Genomic DNA, 14,645 nt, shown 5'->3' on the forward strand with positions numbered 1-14,645 from the left:
GGAGGCAAGAATAAAAATGTGTTGATCCAGCCCTTAACCCTAAAGTGCATTGTGCCTCATTCAGCCTCCAAAAGAGGCACCTGATGCTACTCTATACTGTATAACTGCAGCAATAGTGCGAGCTCCCCAGGACATTTATTTTGGCATATGACACTACTGGAGGCTGTGCTCCTGCAAGCGTTAATTAATGGCACATAGCATTGCATGAGATCAGACAACCCAAGCAGCAGACTGCAAACTGCAAGTCTGTGAGTTCTAACCTTTATCTCAGGGTTAGAACTGGAACTACCAACTTCAGCAGCAAGAAGGTCTTATGAACCTCTGATTCTTCGTATGCCCTATACAGATCTTCCAGCTCATCCTTGGCAACACAAAGCCAGCTCTCAGTCCTGCCTGTCTGTGGAAGCAAGCAAGGAGTGTGAGAACAAGAAATGATTTGAGGCAAAGACATCCACTTCAATTTGAGCACACGTGTGACAGCACACAAGGGCACAGTTTTCCAATGTCAGGAAAATCATCCAAGTTTGCTGTCCTTAAGCACAGCCCTGCTCTTTCGCCAGCAGTGAGAGCCATGGGGTGAGCAAGGGATTAGATCCAACTGAAAAACGACCCTATAAAAATAAGTAACGATCTGCTGACAGGGAGTGGGCTCCCAGATCAGGATCTCTTGGCCACCAGCAGGAAAGCAAGAATAGAACCAAGCTCTACACTAGCAGCAGTGCCTTAAATTGTCATATGTCAGCTGTGACATTGCGTCCCGATGGGATTGGAGAGCGCTTACACAAGAGAGGAAGCAAGCAGACAGACAGCACAGTGAAAATATCTGGATGTCGTTTCACTGCTGAAGCCACTGCCTTGCAAAAGGAGGCTCCTTCCAGCAGCCCATACCTTCTGAAAGGGTCTGTGGTTCTCAGGAGTTCAACCAAAGGGTTACCAGACACGTTAACGATGTGTGTCTTCCTGGCAGCATCCGCTGGGACCAGAACTGTGACGGATTCCAAAAAAAGTCCTGCTTGAAAAAAAAATCTGGAGATCAAAGCAAGAGGTTACACCTACATCCTGGAACATGCATGCTTATGGGACAGAAGAATTTTAAGTTCAGCTTCAGAATAAACATCTGTTTGTCCAACAGAAACATGGGGTTAGCATGCAGTTGCATCTTACACCTGTACAAAATCTTCTGGAGGAAAAGCTGAGTGTTCCAGCATTCCCCACCTGGTCTGAAACTGGAATTAAACTGAACAGAGGTGTTAATAAGAGCAAAGAGCACTCTCCCTTCCCGTGCAACAGACAGCATAAGGGATAAGCCAGCATTACTGCCTACCTCAGAGCCAGGCATTTTCTGGATACCTAAACTACAAGGTGGCTTGAGTTGATGGTTCACAACAGAAATGATTCAAAGCAAAGCTTCCCCCCCCCCCCCCTTCTCCAAGTGTGCAAACATCATCATATCCCATCCAGTATTTGAGTCATTCCAAGCATGCCAGCAACCTACGCTGCTAAATGCCATTCAGCTAAATCTGGAGAGCACACTTTAAATAAAAATTAGAAAACCAACACACCATTATGCAGAATAATGAGCTATGCAGAAGAGAGTAAATAACCATCCATCAGCTCTGAACTATCTACCTCTATTTAGTTCTCTACTTCAACGGTCCAGAAAACAAATGTCTTATCACAGGGTAGTTCCTGCCTTTGAACTCATAGATTTTAACAAAATTCTCAAGCCACTATAGAGATTTTGCAGCCCTTTAAAGACTTGTTGGATAGAAGATGCGAGAGATCAAAACCAAAGACTCCCCGCAAGCTGAAATGAGCCTTATTGACATCAGTGCAGCTCCCTGGACATTGCACAGCTCACTGCAACCCCTGTTCTGCCCCCTATCTGCTCCATGGCCTCCAGCTCTCTCCCTCTGACCTCCTATTCTCAGAAGTGAGATAAAAATTGTCTCCGAGGACGATGTGGAAACAGGCTCTGAAGATGGAACGCGCAACAACCAAAGCTCTGTACAGCACCACTCCAGGGCTGCAAAATCTGTTCCCCTCAAACCCGCCGAGTTCCCAGACACTGTAATTTTGAGTTATCTGAGAGCACTAACAATAAGAGTGTTGTTTCACCGAGACTTGCAGAAAACCTTAAGTGACAGCACGGTCACGCAGAGCTACTCTGAAATAGCTCAGGGACCAAACTGCAGCGTGAAAGGAAAGGGATGTTGTTATCCCCCGCTTTAAGGTCCTGTTGGTATCTTATCTCCTTACCTTCTGAGCAACTTAAGTCTTTCTCAGTGACACAACGCTCCCTGCTGCATCCATCTTTATAACCAGCATGCCATAAGGATGCAATATGTACACACACGTTGTGGTGATGTGATAGGCATGCTCTGATCAGTGCCATTAATTCCATAAAAGCACACATCTCACATCACCCCAGCAATGATATCCTACTTCAGAAAAGACAATTGCATGTGTTAAATGAAACCTCCAGAGAACCATTGAATCATTAAGGTTGGAAAAGAGCTCTAAGATCACCAAGTCCAACCCCAACCCACACCAACCCATCCCCATTAACCATGTCCCTCAGTGCCACAGCTCCACAGTTCTTGAACAGCTCCAGGGTCAGTGACTCCACCACCACCCCAGGCAATGCCTGCTACAACAACACCCCAACCACTCTTTCTGAGAAGAAATGTTCCCTAATATTCAGTCTGAAACTCCCCTGACACAACTTAAAGTCATCACCTCTCATCCTACTGCTGTTACCTGGGAGAAGAAGCCAACCCCTACCTTGCTTCAACCTCCTTTCAGAGGATTGTAGAATATAATAAGGTCTCTCCTGAGCCCTCACCAGACTGACCCATCCCAGTTGCCTCAGACTCGTGCTCCAGACTCCTCACAGCTCTGTTGTCCTTCTCTGGACACCCTTCAGGGCCTCAGTGTCTGTCTTGTAGTGAGGAGCCCAAAACAGAACACAACACTCAAGGTGCAGCCTCACCAGTACCATTACAGAGGGATGATCACTTCCCTGCTCCTGCTGGCTGCTCTACCCATGGTACAAGGCAGGATGGCTCTGATCTTCTTGGCCACCTGGGCATGCTGCTGCCCAGAGGCTTTATTACAGTGTGCAGTGGACTCACAGAAAGAGTACAAGTGGGAGCTGAAGCACACAGGTTCCATAAAATACATTTACAACCAAGACACAGAGGGGCTCAAGCTCAGGTTCTTACAAAGCCACACATCAGAGCAGACCGCTCATCCCATGCAACACCAAATGGCTCACAGTGGGTGACTGTCACTCTCCCATACTACTGTTGTGCTACAGCCATTCCTGCACCAGAGCAGAGCAGAACCCTTAAGCCAGATGGTTTAGACACTGTAGGGAAGTAAGAATTCAAGTTCGTTCCCCACCCGCTTCATTTCCAAGAGGTAATCTTTGTACTTCCTCATTATTTACCACTGCGACACAACTTTTTAGCTCACCAGCAGAAGCAAAAATCTCAGTTATTTAATTTCCATAGACCTGACTTCATGAACTTCTGAAGAGAACTGATGCTTGCAGCCACTGGGAATGGTATTTCTACATTTTTTCCACTTTCTGGTCTGTTAATTATGGTTACTAAGAGAAGGAGACAGCAGCTAGAGTTGTGAAATACAACGGCCTGTATTTTAATATTAGTCAAAGGAACAGAGAAAATAACTTCTAGTTCCTTTTGGTATAATCCAATCACACCAACTAAGTAAAGCTACATACTTCAGAAGTCAGCATCACCATTCTCCTCAGACCTTCATTTGGGCCAGCAGGAAACTGACAGAGAGCATTAGACTTCATTAGAAGGGATTATTTTTCTTCTGTGGGAAGAAAGTCACAAAAAAAAAAGAACCCAAACACGAAGCGATATAAACCAGTCCCTGGGGTTTAGAGGACAGGCAGCTCTACTCTTGCAGCAAGCAGTAGAAAAACATCAAGTGTAGAAATATCCATCCAAGCTTCGGAGGCAGAGATGGGCAGAAGTCTTTTGCAGATGGAGAACTGCAAAAAATCTACATCATCCTATTTGTCTGAGGTGGAGATCAGTGTAAGAGCAGGACTCACATCTTTTAGACCAAAGGGTCCCGTAGGGAGTCCAAAAACACTTGCTGTCATCATAGAAACATAGAATGGCCTGGGTTGGAGAGGACCACAATGATCATCTGGTTTCAAACCCCCTGCTATGTGCAGGGCCGCCAACCAGCAGACCAGGCTGCCCAGAGCCACATCCAGCCTGGCCTAGAATGCCCCCAGCAACAGGGCATCCACAACCTCCTTGGGCAACCTGATCCAGTGCATCACCACCCTCTGGGTGAAAAACTTCTTCCTAATATCTAACCTAAACCTCCCCTCTACCTGAGCTTCTCCACGCCCATCAAATTGACTGATGCTCCCCCACTGCAGGAGGAGACATGCTTAAAAGACACCACAGTTAGAATCAAAGAACCACAGAATGGCTTGGGTTGGAAGGGACCTTAAAGATCATCCAGTTCCAGTTAATTGATGCATTTTGGTGGGATAGACACAACAGATATTTTTGGGGGGGGAAAGTAGGGCCTTGCAAGTGAAAATTACAGAGGGTTATCCAAGACTGCAGAAGAGAGCAGGACATGGACTCCCAGAACACGTGTTGGGTTTGTGGTGCCTCAATGTTAGACCCCATCACTTCAAGAAAGCACTACACAAAACAGTACAGCTCGAGAGCAGCAGCTCTGCTGAGCCCAATGGGAAGGACTGCAAATGACAACAGCACCCCAAACCAGCCAGCATTTTCAGGACTTAAAGAGCCAGATCTCCAGGCTATTTCCACACATATAATTTGGCCAAAATACCAGTGAGCTGCTCCTCCAAGCCCAAAGATGCCCACGTAAACATTTGAGTAGCTCTGCCACAATCCAGGAACTGAGTCAGAACAAAGAATCATTTTGCCAGTACTCATCTGTGCGTTTCCCAGCTCAGTTCCCCACTCCACAAAGGACAGAGAATGGGGACGAGGGAAATCAGCTCTGTTTTCAAGAGGCAACACCAGCTGAAGCTATGGACTTTGCCACTCACTGAAAAACATCTGTCCCACAGGAACACCACAAAAGATTAGCTCAATCGTTCAGCTAACAACCCGAAAAGGGAAAAGGACCCAGGAGAGCACAGCGTTATCGCTGAGTCAATAGAACAACATTTGTAGAAGGCTGAAAACACGCAGCATTCTTACACAAGGCAGAGCAGTACTGGTGAGCTGAGTTCACATCCTCCACTAAACCTGTCCAGTTAAGTCTGGGAATGAGCACCGTGTCCGATAGGCTGAGGGAAAAGTGGATCAGCAGGGTGAGCTGAGGACAGGGCACGGCTATGCGCAGGATAGCAGAGTGGACGTGGAGCTGATACATATGGTTTCACTTTTATGTAAAGCTTGCGTGTGCATCTCATATATCAGGGCAATTACAGCTGGCTCAGCGCTGCCTTTATGTTGGACTTTAAGCTGGATCGGAGACCGCACGCCTACAGAGCAAGGGAAGGGCATTTTAGGGGTGCTCAGCCAGCTGAGCAGCTGCGCTTCTGAGATGAAGACTGCCCAGAAGCTTTGCTTGGAGGTTTGCTACCTCACAACCTGCAATTCCTCAGCAGAGGATGGAAACAACGGAGCGACTCAGAGGAGTCCAATGGATGCGACCGCAAGGTCCCAACGCGCTGCCAAGAGCTGTGACAGCGCTGACATCAACACAGCTCAAGGAGAAAAGCAACAAGAAATACGTGAACCCCTCACCGAGGGGATGCTCTGCCCGAGCCCCGCACACCCGCAGCCGCCCCACAGCAGCGGCGCGGATCCCACAGCCTCCGCTGGGTACACGGAGGAGGCAGTGGGGTGAGGTGGGTGCCCTCAGACCCCTCGCTGCCACCTCAGCGCTGGGCAGCGGCTCACTCCCACCGTCCCCGGAGGCCCGCAGGTGGCCGATCCACCTCACCGGTCCGCCAGCACTTCGGGGAGGGCCCCTTCTCGAAGCCCCCGAGAGAAGCGGGAGCAGCGCGGAGCCGCAGCCCGGCGGGAGCGGTACCTCTCTTTGCGGTGCCGGAGGGGACGGGGCTCTCGCCGGCCGCCCGCTTCGCCTCGCTCCCCGCGTCTCGCTGCTCCCGGCCCGGCTTCTGCGGAGGCGGCTCCTGGCAGTGCGAGGAGTGAACCAGCGCCGGCCTGTTTACAGCCGCCTCCCCTTCGGCCCGCCCCGGCTCCGCCTCGAGGATTCCCCCCCCCGCTCCTCCTCCGCCTCCGCCTCCTCAGCACCGCCCGCCCTGAGGGGCCCGAGGGGGGCGCAGCGGCGGTCCACAGTGAGAGTTGAAGCGTCTTCGTCCTCCATCACCCAGCGCTGGAGCGTCACCCCCACATACTCCGCTTATCACAGAATCATAAAGGTTGGAAAAGAGCTGTAGGATCACCCAACCCCATCCCACCGTGTCCCTCAGCACCACATCCCTATGGCTCTTCAACACCTCCATGGACGGTGACCCCACCACTCCCTGGGCAGATGGACCTTCGAGAGCCATCTGGTCCCACTGCCTGCAATGAACAGGGACACCCACAGCTCCAGCAGTGCTCACAGCCTCAACCTGCCTGACCTTGGGTGTCTGCAGGGATGGAGCACCACCACCTCTCTGGGCAACCTGTTCCAGTCCCTCACGTCAATCTGGAAGCCATGGCTTTCCCCATACCTCCCCAGTTATCCCCCATTACCACCCTCCAAAGGGCCATACTTCCACCTAATTAGCCCTTTCTATCTCATTCCCGCACAACAAGCAACTCAGAATGGAGACCTGAAACACTTCCGACACTTTCCTATCCGTGGTTCTAATTCTTACCATGATGCTCCAACCAAAGAGCATCCTGCAGATCAGAGGAAAACTCATTTCTGCAGCTTTCTGATGCTCAAAATACAGAACTGAGCCTGGAAACAAACACACCATACCTACAGCGTTGTCCCTGCTTGCAAACAGGATCTATGTGACTTCCCATGAGAGCATCCAGCAACTTGCACAGGCCAAGGAAATTCACATCCTTCTCAAACTCATTGCAGCCTACAGCCCTGTGCTGCAAATTGCTTTGGAAAGTCAAAGCCCTGGGTTTAATAAATCCTTGCATACATCCTTAGGACAGACCTGGGTAAAGGACTGCTGTAAGAAACACAGCACTAACCCCCAGTGCCTCTCAGAGGTAGAATCCAGGCTGCTGTAGGATATATATTCAAACAGTGCCCTCAGGGTGCAAACCTTCACAGTACAGACATCTCCCGAAGGAAGGGGAAAGAGAAAACCTCATTAGGGTTTAACGAGCCAGGAGACAGCCCTGTAACAGAGCCCACCCTGGAGTCTGTGCTCTCCTGCCTCTCAGTTTGATGGCTGTCATACCGCCGCAGCTATGAGGTAAAACTCCAAGCAGCAGCCCTGTAAACAGCACATTTCATTACAGTCCTTCTCCAAAAAAAGTTTGCAACCAAGACTGGGTGAGAAATATTTAACACACAGAATGAGGATTTGTGGTAGAACAGGAGATGGAAGCAGTCATGGCTGCAAATTGCCCCCGAGCACAGCATTCAGCTGCCTGCCTGAGGTTCACACCTGCAACACTGGGATGGGGTTGCTCAGCCAGCCAAAACACCTGGAGAAAACAGCAGGAATAACACAGGGCTTGGCTTTCCCAGCTTCAACCAGAGATTTTTTTCCACTTCTTCTATACAGTGGTTGTGAGCTCTTTTCTTCCAGACCTCGCATTGTTGTGACTGTCCTTACCTTACTCTCATGGCTGGAATTGATCCCTACAAGGCACCTTAAAGGACCCAGATGCAGAAACCTTGGTTGTATTTGACAGCCAGTGTATGACAGCATGGCCACACGCTGCTTATATATATACTGGAATGCGGTTTCAGAGCCTGCAAGCCATGAGAATGATTGCCCCCAGCCAGCACACCCATGGCTGGATGCTTTTGGATAAAAGCAGTGCTGTCATGCATGCCCCACAGCACAGGGTCTCCTACAGATGGAAGCAGAGCTTTGCAAATTCAAGTATTTCGGGGAAATGAGCCATATCCCTGTTTTAACTGGCTATATCTGGAAAGAGAATTGGCAACGAGGTGGATTATGTTGGCTGGAAAGAGCAGCCTCTCCCACAGGACCGGACAGAGTCTGAGATGATGAGGAAATAGGGTCAGTTATGGTCCAGCTTGGAGTGCCTATCTGGAGGGGATGGAGAGGAAACCAGGATTTCCTCAGCATCTCATAGAGCAATACCTGCCCCTGGGGGGCCATCTCTAATCAGGGTCTTGTCTCTTTATAGCCAAAGAGAAGCCGCAGCGCAGAGCAGACTGGTGTTCCCTGTTCCCACGGAGAAGCTGACCCATGAGAGATGCTAGTCATCCAGCAGCTGGGAAAGCTGGTAAGCCAATTCCTACTGAATGGCACTTCTATTTCCTCCATAGCAAATAAATAACCGTTCTCCAGGACTGCACTAGCTGTTAGCTCTCTTGCCTGCAATTGGAAGGATTTGAACTAAGTCTAGAAAGCTCTGAGCAGTTGGGGTCCCCTGGGATCTACTCTTGTTTTCCAGGTTTAATCTGGCAGCAGTGCCCACCAGCTCAAAAGCCCTGGTTCTGTTTGCACGACGTTGTGAGGGTACATAGAAATGCAATTACCTGTGGGAAAGTAAAGCTAAAATGTTCAGTGCATTAAGAAGGAAGACTTGACAGGTACAGCTGATGTTGGTGACATAGTCAAGCAGCAGTTCCAATGGAATATGATAAAATCCTAAAATAAGCACTTCTTGTGCCTCTGAAATTAGCTCTTAGCTGGTGGTCTGTGAGCAGCTGGCTTTCAAAGCAAGCAGGGCATCTTTCCTGAGAAGAGCTGGTAAACCACAGGTTCATGAATGAAATTCAGAGTGAAAGAGTAAAGTCCATAGAGCGTAACCAGAATGCTAGTGAGAAATATCTCCTTGTGCAACACACCTGAGGAGACTGCCAAGAGCGGCAAGCCAGAGACCTAATCCACATAAAGTAGGGAAAAGGTGCTGCCTGGAGGGTCTCTTTCTGTGTGGTTGTTTTTTGCACTACAGCGAGGCATCCCAGTGGTAGATGAAAATAGCCCATATCTCTTGTCCTTCCTCACACACACTTTCAAAAGGGAAAAGAGAGGAGCAAATTAGTCAGAACAGGTCATTGAATGGTAGAACCATTAAGGTTGGGAAAGACCTCTAAGATCATTAAGTCCAACTGGCAACCCATCACCACTGTGCCCACTAGCCATGTCCCCAGCCTCCAGGGATGGTGACTCCACCACTTCCCTTGGCAGCTTGTTCCAATGCTTGACCATTCTTCCTAAGAAATTTATCCCAATATCCAACCTCAACCTCCCCTGGGACAGCTTAAGGCCATTACCTCTCATTCTAATCATGATGAGCAAGAGGGGCATGGAGAGATACCGGTGCACTACATTAATCTGTACTTTTGGGTTTGGTGATGTTTGAAGTCTTGTCAAGGGGGTCTGTTGGACTGATTAATGCTTTTTGTTCTATCAAGCAAAGAGCTGTCTGGTACAAACTACAGGGCATGATGCATGAGAGTGGTGAGGTGCTGGAACAGACTGCCCAGATTGGCTGTGGATGCCCCATCCCTGGAGGCATTTAAGGCCAGGTTAGATGGGTTGGGCCCTGGGCAGCCTGGTCTAGTATTAGATATGGAGGTTGGTGGCCCTGCATGTGACAGGGGATTGGAGCTTGATGATCCTTGAGGTCCCTTCCAACGCAAGCCATTCTGTGATGCTATGATTCTATTCTTTGTACTTGACAGACTGCCCACATTTGCTGTAAGATTCAGAGTAGGCTCTAAGAGAATGACTCCATTACAAGTCAACAGTTAGGCACCTGCTCATGCCTTTGGGAATTCACTTGTGCACTGACATCCCACAGGACACCCTCAGATTTGCATATAACTCAAAAGTAAATATACGTAGCATAGAACACGGCTTTTCTGATTTTCTTACCAAGAAATCATTATCATGAGGGCAGCTGGCTGCTGCTTTTGGCTCCAAGGCTCTCTGCTCTGGGTTGGGCAATACGCAATGGCAGAGCAGCTCATGTTCTTCCAGTAATACACGAATTACAGTTTGGAAATGCCTGTGTTAAACAATTACATTACAATTCCAAACAGTCTATCTGTCTTTTCCATCCTCTGCATGGCTTGTTTACTAGAGAGACACTAATCCACTCTACCTACTCCAGACAAAGTAGGCAAAGCAAACCAACTGATAGGGCTCAGATATACTGCTTTATTATCCTCCCGTGAATACATGCTATGGAATTTCCATGATTCATTCACCCGTTTCAGGGGCAGTGGACTAATCAAACAAAAAACATACATTCCCAGGACAAAAAGCAAAACCACATCCGGTACAGGAGAGTGAAACATTTGAAAGTAAATACAAAATCCCGCTAGAAGTCTTATCTGAAGAAAAAATACTGATCATAAAGGGAAGAGCAAAGATCAAACAGTATCAGTTCTTGTGACTGTGTTTCCCCTTCTCCTCACAAGCTCTTGATAATAAGTCAATAAAAGGTTTTACCGAGACTACAAAGGGGATCTGAAAGCCCTGCTGCTTCCCTTTGAGAGTATATTCAGGCTACAGTCGGTTTCAAAAGCTGCTTCACTTTGCTAAAAAGCCTTGTGACCTTCCAGTCATTCCAGCACAGCTACAGTAATTCACAGGAATGAATATTTATGATGTTTGCTATTCAGCCATCATTTGACAAGCTGCCTAGGTGAGGGGGAGATCCATTGCAAATATGACCCTGTTATGATAAACAAGATGGACAGAGAGTAGCCAGTGCAGCTCACCTTTACAGTGAGAAACAAAATGAGCCCTGGTAAGAAGATAACTCCTGGAATTCTTTATTCCCCTATGGGGAGGTGATTTCCAGGATGATACAGCTCAAGCAGTGACTTCTAATAACCTGAAAGCTGCTGGCTTGAACACTTTTCTACATGTTTTCTTGGAAGAATATAGCTGCTGAATGAGACACTGAACTGCTGACTTCTCTCTGAGCCTCTTATGGTTTTGTACTCCTCTACTACATCCTTCTCACACTGTTAATAGAATCATAGATTCATTAAGTTGGAAGAGACCCTTAAAGGCCACCTGGTGCAGCTCCCCTGCAGTGAACAGGGATACCTACAGCTCCATCAGGTTGTTCTGGCGCTGTGCCTTCATGTGAAAGCAGTAGCAGAATCTCTACTCCACTTTGTCACCAGGACAGCGTAGCTTGCATGAAATCTGCAACCCCTCAAGCTATTCTGAACACGAAGAGTCTAGGAAACGAAAATCTGTCAGACTCGAAGGAATAGGATTGAATGTGGAAATCAGGGAGGGGGAGGTTTTGCTGATGATAGCAATGCAGCACCTGCTTGAGAGCATCGCACAGCAGGTAACAGAGGGAAGAGCAAGCAATAGCAACTGCAATGAGAACAGTGGGGGAAAAAAATGCAAAGTAGTCCTAAAAGTCACAGTTTTGCTTCTTAGCTTTGAGCAGGAGACAGCAGGACTGCCACATCTGGCCGATGTATCTCCGTTTGGATATTCCCTCATAAAGGTAGATATCTGCCAACGCCAGCCAACAGCCTGCAGAGTCCTGCTGCCCTCATCACCGTTTCCAACCCCACCTCTCCTCCTGTGCTCCATTCTGGGCCCCATGGTGCCTGCAGATGCCAGCCCACGGCGGCTCTCTCTGAGCAGAACAGCCCCGTTGTTCCGCCGTGCCGCGCTGTCTGCCTGTGCCTGCCTCGGCTGCTGGCCACGTCGAGGTCGCAGGGCGCTGGGACAGAGAGGGCTTTGTCTGCTGCACATCTATGCTGCCAAGTGCAACGGGCCAGCCTGGTACTGTGCTCCCTAAAAATAGCTTGCCCTGCAGATAACCCGCAGCTTTTAAATGCCGTAGGTCTCGATGATAAGCCTTCACATCACCCGTGCAACACCAGGAGTAAAGGTTCTCCTCCTGGGGCAAAGAGAAATGCTCTGAATAGGCGCAGAGCAGAACAGAGAAGCAATACAGCCTGCATACACCCACTTCATGCAGAAGGAACTAGTGTTGAAGGGCCTGGGGAACAGAAGTGTGCAACCTGCATCTGCATGCAAATATAATGCAACAGCTGCTGAGCCATGGGCTGCTGTGCAGAGAGCCTCCAGGTTCTGTGCATGGAGACACAGCGTTGCTAGCCCCAAAAGTGATCTGAAAGAACAATGATGCACCTAAATCATCTGGAAAAGATGTTTAGCTCCTTCTTTTCGCAATGGTATATATTTTGGATAAAAAAAAAACACATCCAGATTGCATTTTACCCTTCCACATTTTGCAACATAGCCATTTACTCTTTCACATTTTATTTTAATAACAGGGGAGTCAAGTGAGCTCAACTGACAGGTTGGTTCCCAGGGAAACACAAGCAACTTATTTCTCTTCAATAGCAGGCACAAATGTTTCCTGTGTTAAACCAGGCAGCCTGCTGTGACATTCAGAGCCCTGGTATATAATACCTAAAGGACACAAGGTGTGTGCATGGGGTGGGGATGGAGGATGGTGTCAACACCTGCAGAAAGGCGTGCAGAAGTGGTGAGCTGCACCAGAAGGAATCTGGCCCCTACATCAGCTTTGGAAACAGGTCCTTGTTCCCAGTTGTGGGTCTGCTGGACTTTACCCATGAAATCTCAGCAAATCTCTCTTCCAAACATTTGCCCATTCACCTCTTGAACCTCCCTATACCCACAGTAATCTTCAGCAAGGAGTTTACAGCTCAGCCACTCACTGCATGAGGACTCATCTCCTTTGGCTTTCCATATCCCACCATCATCATTGCTGGCACCCAGCCCTTGTATGGGCTGTGACACTCACACCATACTGGCACTTAGGATTTTCTAACCTCTCTGGTGTGCTCCCTCAGCACCTAAAACCACATTCTGCTTTCACTCATCTCCCCCGAGTCCATATTCAAGGGGTTTATAAGCGAGCAGGTGATGACTTGGCCTCCTGACAATGTTTCTTCCCCTCCTTGGACAGTTTGCTTTTAGCTCAAAAAAAAAAAAAAAAAAAAAGATAGTGAAATACAAGTTCAGCATGCCAAAGTTTCCAGGTGCCCAATGTCCTGTTGCCAGGACGCTGAACAAACAGCCAACAAACATGACCATGGGGCTTTGTTCTGCCAGCTGGAAACCTCAGGTCACGCTGCACCTGGATACCACTGTGACAAAATCCTCAGGAGAAGGTGATGTACAGCTGAGCAAAGCACTACAGGGCAGTGCTTTCATCTCCAAAAGGATCCCAAAAGAGACTTGGATTTTTTTTAATGGAATTTCTGGGTTGTTTGGGGCTTTTTTTTTTTTTTTTTCAGTTTACCAAGGAACATTCTCAATGAAAAGGTCTCTGTCCATGCAAGTGACTCAGCCCAGCTCAGCATCTGTGATTCATTGCCCTTGAGCATGCCAGTGGTACCTGGTGACCTGTGTGATGTGGAGTCTCTTCCTCCCCCGAAACAACCTTAATAAATGACACAGGCAGTGTGAGTTAGGCAATGGGACCACAGACAGCAGGTGTCTGTCCCCCTTGGGTGCTCAGTCCACTGTACAACTAGTTGAGCTGAATCTACCATCCAACCAAGCAGTGAATTCACTCAGACACAGTCACTGCAGAATTCAAACCACTTCCCTGAGCTTTCCATGAGCATAAGAGAGAAAAAAAAAATAACCAAGGTTACCAAAAGGAAATTATGTGGGCCAAACATCAAAGGTGAATGAGGATCCTTCATGGAATTACTTGCTCATGGACACACATTCGGGTCATCTGTCCCAGCCCATCTCCAATTGGAAACTTCTCTTATCAGGTCGTTTTGAAAAAAATGAAATGAAAGATGAGACAGATTTCTAATGCAGAAATGGCAAAAGTGCATTCAGGAACTCATTCCTATTTTCTGCATTTAGGCCAAATACCCAAATAACCAGCAGTTCCCAATGGCTTGATGTTCCATGTCTGAATCTTGCAGATACTTTCCAAAGAAGGAGAAAAAATGTCTCAAATGGAATAGCTGTGATCCCACGCAATTTAAGCATAAATCTTTGAAGATAAGAATGGCTAGCTGATGGTCAGGTTGGATATTAGGAAAAAGTTCTTCTGTTAAAGAATGGTGATGTATTGGAACAGGCTGCCAGGGAGGTGGTGGAGTTATTGTCCCTGGAAGTGCTCCAGAACAATGGAGATGTGGCAGTGGGGACGTGGTTATGGGCATGGTGGGGTAGGTTGGGCTTGGGGATCTTAGAGCTCCTTTCCAACTTGCATGATTCTATGGTTCTGAGTAGATTAAGCCTAAAAATAAAGGGTCTTTTTCACCTCTTACGACTGCCACTGTACTTAAAGGCCACTGTGAGATTCCTGCTGCCGGGGCACTGAGCAAACCACAGACCTCACACATGAAGGCTCTTAGCTCACGCACAATATTTTTTCCTTTTCCCACCCAGATAGAGCAATTAATCTCATTAGAGCCTACCTCTTAATGAAAGCCCAGCCTGTGGCCCAACAGTCCACAGCCCACCACAGCCCTATAAA

The 14,645-nt window shown here is 48.2% G+C and overlaps 1 protein-coding gene and 1 long non-coding RNA gene across 6 annotated transcripts in view; one reads left to right on the top strand and one right to left on the bottom strand.

Moving 5' to 3' along the window:
• The window catches only part of SMOX (spermine oxidase), a 44,436-nt gene extending 38,248 nt beyond the window's left edge, over positions 1-6,188 (bottom strand). For 2 of the 5 annotated variants that reach the window (XM_025150057.3, XM_015286037.4), the window contains exons 1-2: positions 6,076-6,188; positions 889-1,026 (exon numbers count right to left, since the gene is read on the bottom strand). The gene's annotated coding sequence lies outside the window, so the exon portion shown is untranslated. Of the gene's footprint in view, positions 1-260; positions 398-888; positions 1,027-6,075 lie in introns of all 5 variants that reach the window. The other 3 variants (XM_420872.8, XM_015286034.4, XM_046940752.1) reach the window with 2 other exon arrangements.
• Positions 6,189-6,960: 772 nt separating this feature from the next.
• LOC124417923 lies at positions 6,961-14,239 on the top strand. Its single transcript, XR_006939169.1, has 3 exons — positions 6,961-8,212; positions 8,343-8,441; positions 11,576-14,239. It is a non-coding gene; the product is annotated as an uncharacterized LOC124417923 (long non-coding RNA).
• The last annotated feature ends 406 nt before the right edge of the window (positions 14,240-14,645 follow it).

This window comes from Gallus gallus, chromosome 4, assembly GCF_016699485.2.
Source record: "Gallus gallus isolate bGalGal1 chromosome 4, bGalGal1.mat.broiler.GRCg7b, whole genome shotgun sequence".
Classification (NCBI taxonomy): Eukaryota; Metazoa; Chordata; class Aves; order Galliformes; family Phasianidae; genus Gallus; species Gallus gallus.